We start from the raw sequence: 5,592 nt of genomic DNA, 5'->3' as shown, positions 1-5,592 counted from the left end.
TGCCACCCAGGTGCCCCTATTTCACTTTTTAAACAATAGTAAGAATATTTTCACTTTTAAATTGCAAGTAAAATGTAATAAATTATAATTTTTTACAGAATGTGGAAAGTGCTTTATTTTAATGTTTATCAATATTTTATTCATATTTATTTTTATTAATATTTATTTAATGTGTTAACAAATTTTAAATTAATCTCATTTATTATATCTAAAGTTATATTCAACAGTGTATTCAAATATATTATTTTATATATTAGTTAATAAAATATTAAATGCACTGGTGGATTTAGCATTTTAAACAATTTTAATATTCCAAATTTTTTCTTAGATTTTGATTTTTTTGTAGGTTCATATGTTTTTATTATTACTGAAATATTGGATCAGAAATAGGCTATATAGCTGCTTGAAGAAAGTGTAGTGAATTCTCGTAATTTGCTTCTCTTTTTTTGGTTCAGTTATGTTTCTTTCAGCTTCTAGGCAATTGAGATCTTGCTTTGTTTTGTATATTTGATCTACACCAGCACAAGGAAATTAAGACCATTTAGTTTTTCCTTCAATTACTTAAATTTGCCCCAATCTTTTGCTTCTTCTTGTCTGGGGAACAGAGGCCTTACTATATAATGAATATGTCATAACAAATGCATGTTGAAATCAGACCTGATAATAATCCTTTTAGATTCCTTAAAGTGATATCATATTAACCTATGCTAAATATTTACACATTTAGGAATGTAGGATTCTGTTTTTCAATGTTATTGACTGTACTTTCTAAAGTACCACTTGTCAAACTCATTTCTAATGGTCAACAAATGGTGTTTATTTCAAGATTTCTAACATATAGTCTTTAAACTCTGGAGTGATATCTTTTGTCAGAACAGAGTACAAGTTGACAATTCAAAGACATACCTTTTTCTGAATGGTATATTGTTAAGAGGAAATACTTGTGAACAAAAGGTGGAAATAACCATACTAGGAATCAGGTAACACAGGTTGAGAACAAGGATAGTGAATAGAATATATGGGCAAGGGCTAAGGGCTTAAGTGACAGCTCAAAGACAAGATGGGATTTCACCCACTTTCAAAACACTAGTTTTGTGTTCTGCTTTTAAAGCACCGGCTGCTTTTCTTCAATTCATATGATAGTAAATATCAGTGCTCAAGCATATATATGAGCTTCCATTTACTCAGGAGTGGTAGAAGTATTCATGTTTTATTGGACTTTATTCTACAACTAGATCTTTTTACAAGATTCACATTCTCAGGTGTATTTTATAGATTCGTTCTTTACATGTATATGCTATAAATATAATTTTATTTTTCCTTTTTGAAAATACTAGGATTGTGAAGTAGAGAAAAAATATTATAGTCACATATATTTAAAAATAATTGATCTACCTCTAAAAGCTAAGGTCAAGAAATACAAACACCTATTAATATGTTAAAGCATGTATAGGTAATTTTAGCTGTGTAATTTTGAAAATCCTCATAGGAATATTTTATAATGGTGCTCTTGTAGCAAACTCATCTGTAATCACCTAAGTGATGGTAATTAAAGCAATTTAGAGACCGGGAACACCTTTGCAATATCACTAGCAGAAAAAAATTACTAGATATTTTAAAGACCTATCTATATACTACTTAGTATTTTGAGTGGTGTTTTTGTGAATGAAAGATAAATATCACATTATCAAGAAACAAAATAACTGGAAGAATAAGGTAAAATGATGTGAAACAGAGCAAAAGACTATGGGTTTGAAAGACATCTGAAAGGCACAGTCTGGAGTAATTATGACTTTGAAATTCTTTTGTAGGGGTGACATATCAAAGTAACACATGATATGGATAAGTAAAATGAGGTAACATGGGTTTTGAGTGGAAAAGGGCTTAGGATTTTGGAACTAAAGTCAGTTTTAAAGTAAGGATTTTATGATATTAATAATGAGAATATCTGGGTTGCCTGGGTGGGTGGCTCAGTCAGTTAAGCATCTGACTTTGGCTTAGGTCATTATCTCATGGTTCTTGAGTTCGAGCTCTGTGCTGACAGCTCGGAGCCTGGAGCCTACTTCGGATTCTTTATCTCTCTCTCGCTCTCTGCCCCTCCCCTGTTCGTGCTCTGTCTCTCTCTCTCAAAAATAAACATTAAAAATTTTTTAAAAATAATGAGAATATCTGATTATGCTATGTTTCTTTTTTTTAAAATACAATTCTTTAATTAAAGCCAGGAAGATTTTGATTAGTTAAAAATCATTTGAAGAGGGGTAGTCAACTGGGAAATTTTATTTTTGGTATTTTGGTGAATAACTAGACTATGAAAAAACTTGGCTTAAATATAGTTTACCACAAAATTTAAATAGAGAAAATAAAATAATGCAATCAGAGGTGTTATCCTTAAAATATTTATGCAGAGAGTCTTTCGGGTTTTCCTTTAAGTTGTATTAAAATGAAAACAATTTCAACAAAATAATTCCTCTGTGACAAACTAGAAAATCCTAGCCTTTAACTTTATTGGAGAAAATTTCCATTTCTGCTTTGTAACATTCTCCTTGAAGAGAACTAGAGTGGAACCTAATCTGAAAGAGAAACCCATCTGCAACCAAGAGATTTACCACAAAAACGCTACTGTTGCACCGGATTTTGCAAGACATGACTGTAGGTACATACACATTTGTGAATTTCAGAGCAGAAAGGAGGAGCTTTGAGATCTTAGTCACTGGCTCTGAGAGGTACCTTGGTAGACATTTCCTATGCTTCATTTTGTTAGGAGAAGTAAATGGGGTCCAATGAGAATAAATAATTTCCTCACGGTGTGTAGCTAATTCATGGCAGAGCTGAATTGTTACTGACTGCCTTCTGAGCATAACACACATCTACCTGTGCGCTTGTGTTCATGGGCCATCACTCTGCCCCTGTCTTCACCACCTCTCATATGATCTGTGGCTACAGTACTATTTCTGGGATGTGTGTTTCAGAATTTGGGGGTCTGCTCTGCTCTGCTCTAGGTAAACTAAGTGAGCTGGCAGTGACGTAGGAGGATGAGTATAGATGTTCCTCCTGGCACCTGTCTCCATCCATCCATCCATCCATCCATCCGTCCATAACACAGAGTCTTCTTTCCTATTCCTACACTCATACCTCCAATAGCATAAGTTTGCATGCTTTCTGCCTTTTCCATATTAAGACAGCTTCCAGTGCTCATTTTAACTTGATTTCATTTCATAAAATGCTCCAGATGTTTTTGGAGTGGGGAACAACAGAATGATCATAGTTAAAAGATGTCCTAGGACCCATATCTTCCAAGTTTGCCCCATCTGTGATACCTATATTTGCTGACACATCATCCATAAACTGCCTTCATACAACCATCAGGTTAATCTTAAGGCATAGGTTTTCCCAGTATCATTCTTATCCTTAAAAATATGAATTTACTTTCTTACTTAAAGAGATAATTTCTAAGTTGGATGTTTAAGATTTTCCATGATCTTTCTTTTGAGTTTTCAGGGTCATTTCTATCCATTTATATCAATCAGCACTCTACTTGAGTACCAGTGATATTATTACTCACTGTCTGTTCAACGAACTATGTTTTTCCTGCCTCTTTTATTAGGTCAAATGGTGCCTGATGTTGAGAATGCCAAGACAGGTAAACGTTACCTACTAATGTGGGCAGTTAAGAAACCTATTCAGGCAACATAACCAACACTATTACCATTACCATTATTATTTACCATGGCAGGTTTGTAAATATAACTCATAATATAACTTACATATGCAGATAATTATAATTCATTAATTTTATCAGTAGTTTATCTGGTCTCCCAACTCAACTTTACCTTCTAGGTAACGGCTCGCCCCCTCCAAATAACTATACTAAATGTTCAGTTGTGTTTAAAACTTAGAGCAGTTGTAATTTAAATACTTCACTTGCCAGGCACCTGGTTGGGTGGCTCAGTGAGTTAAACATCTGACTTCAGCCCAGGTCATGATCTCGTGGTGTGTGAGTTTGAGCCCCTTGTTAGACTGTGCTGACAGCTTAGAGCCTGGAGCTGCTTTGGATTCTGTGTCTCCCCCTCTCTCTGCCCCTTCCCCTGCTCATGCTCTGTCTCTCTCTCTGTCTCTCTCAAAAATAAATAATCATTAAAAACATGTAAATTCTTTACTTGGGTAATGTTCAATCTCTCTAGGATCAAATGCCCAGTCTCTTAGATATTATAATCTTCTACTGTTCCCCTCAGTTTCTAAGATGGTGTCTGTCATATGGGATGTTGGTGGATGGTAAGGAGAGGCTGCTCTGAGCAGCAAATTAGGGGTTTGGGGCAAGGCATCCCTTGATGCTCTGCATTAGTGTCCCTTGCCCATATGGTTGGTGCTTATTCCACTTTCGTTTATAGCAGAAGTTAGCAATTGGTGTATTTCTTGGTACTCCCAGGTGGATTTGGTCATATCCATTTTATGATGGCACCACAGACCTCTCTGGGCTCTATGTGGGTGGTGCCTTTGCAGTCGTCGATTTAGAGTCTTCCAATCCCCCAATCTCTGCAAATTCCTCACTCAGATTCAGCTGTCTGGGGTCCCCTCTTGAGGAAAACCACACTTCAGGACTTCCTTCTGTTGACCCCCCTGATGTGGGCTCCTTGTACAGAGTTCCAAATCAGGAGTGTGGGCAAGAGAGCTGTCGGAGCTTCTCGCAGTGAAAAGTCTCTTATTGAACGCATATTACCTTTCCAGGGAAAATCTGGGACCATGTCCATCTCCGTCCTGCTCTTTCTTTTTTTTATACTATTATATTTGTGCCCAGAGAGACTAGCCTACCTCATGTCTTTGAACATCTATACTTTTGTGGCCCGCCGCAGAGCAGCATGCCTCATGACCTGGCTACTGTGCATTGTGGGCAGGCTCTATGAACCTGGTCCCAAGTTTGATCCTGATGTAGACCAGCAGGAGCTGTGATAGTCTTTTTATACATGGTTATCTCTCATTTCCAGAGCAATGTGTTTAAAAGAGAATTGCTAACTTCTCCTTCTGCAAACTTGACTTTCCTTCTTTGTGTCTTTCTTCTGTTAGTGGTGTCATATCCCACCATGTAAGAAGCTTTTGGTTTCTTATTGTTCTGTAAAATCTCTACCAAAGTGGTCTCTAGCTTCACCTAGTTCTTTCTTTAAAATTTCACCTTTTAGTTCCCTTTATTCTGCCTCGTCTTATTTCTGTACCTCAGTTCTCTTTCCCCTGCGTATTTATCATAGTTTCTTAACTAATTTTGCCACCTTCATAATTCCTATCTTTAAGCTGTTATCCACACTATCACACTGTCAGAATTATGAAATACTAGTCTCAGAATTTCCATCCTAAAAACTAGGGGTTTTTCAATTTATTCCACAAATATTTATTCAAGTTGTTTTGTATCATGGCTATCATTTTAATAGCTGTCACCTCTGTCACTTTCTCTCCATCCCCAATCACTTCTGCCCTAATTGAAGCTACCATCATCTTTTGTCCATAATACAACACCAGCTTCCTGTATGGCCTCTTTTTTTTTTTTTTTTTTTTTTTTTTTTTTTTTTTTTTTTTTTTTTTTTTTTTTTTTTTTTTATATTT

This window comes from Crocuta crocuta, unplaced genomic scaffold (assembly GCF_008692635.1).
Source record: "Crocuta crocuta isolate KB4526 unplaced genomic scaffold, BGI_CrCroc_1.0 scaffold409, whole genome shotgun sequence".
Lineage (NCBI taxonomy): Eukaryota > Metazoa > Chordata > Mammalia > Carnivora > Hyaenidae > Crocuta > Crocuta crocuta.
This window is presented reverse-complemented; position numbering follows the sequence as displayed.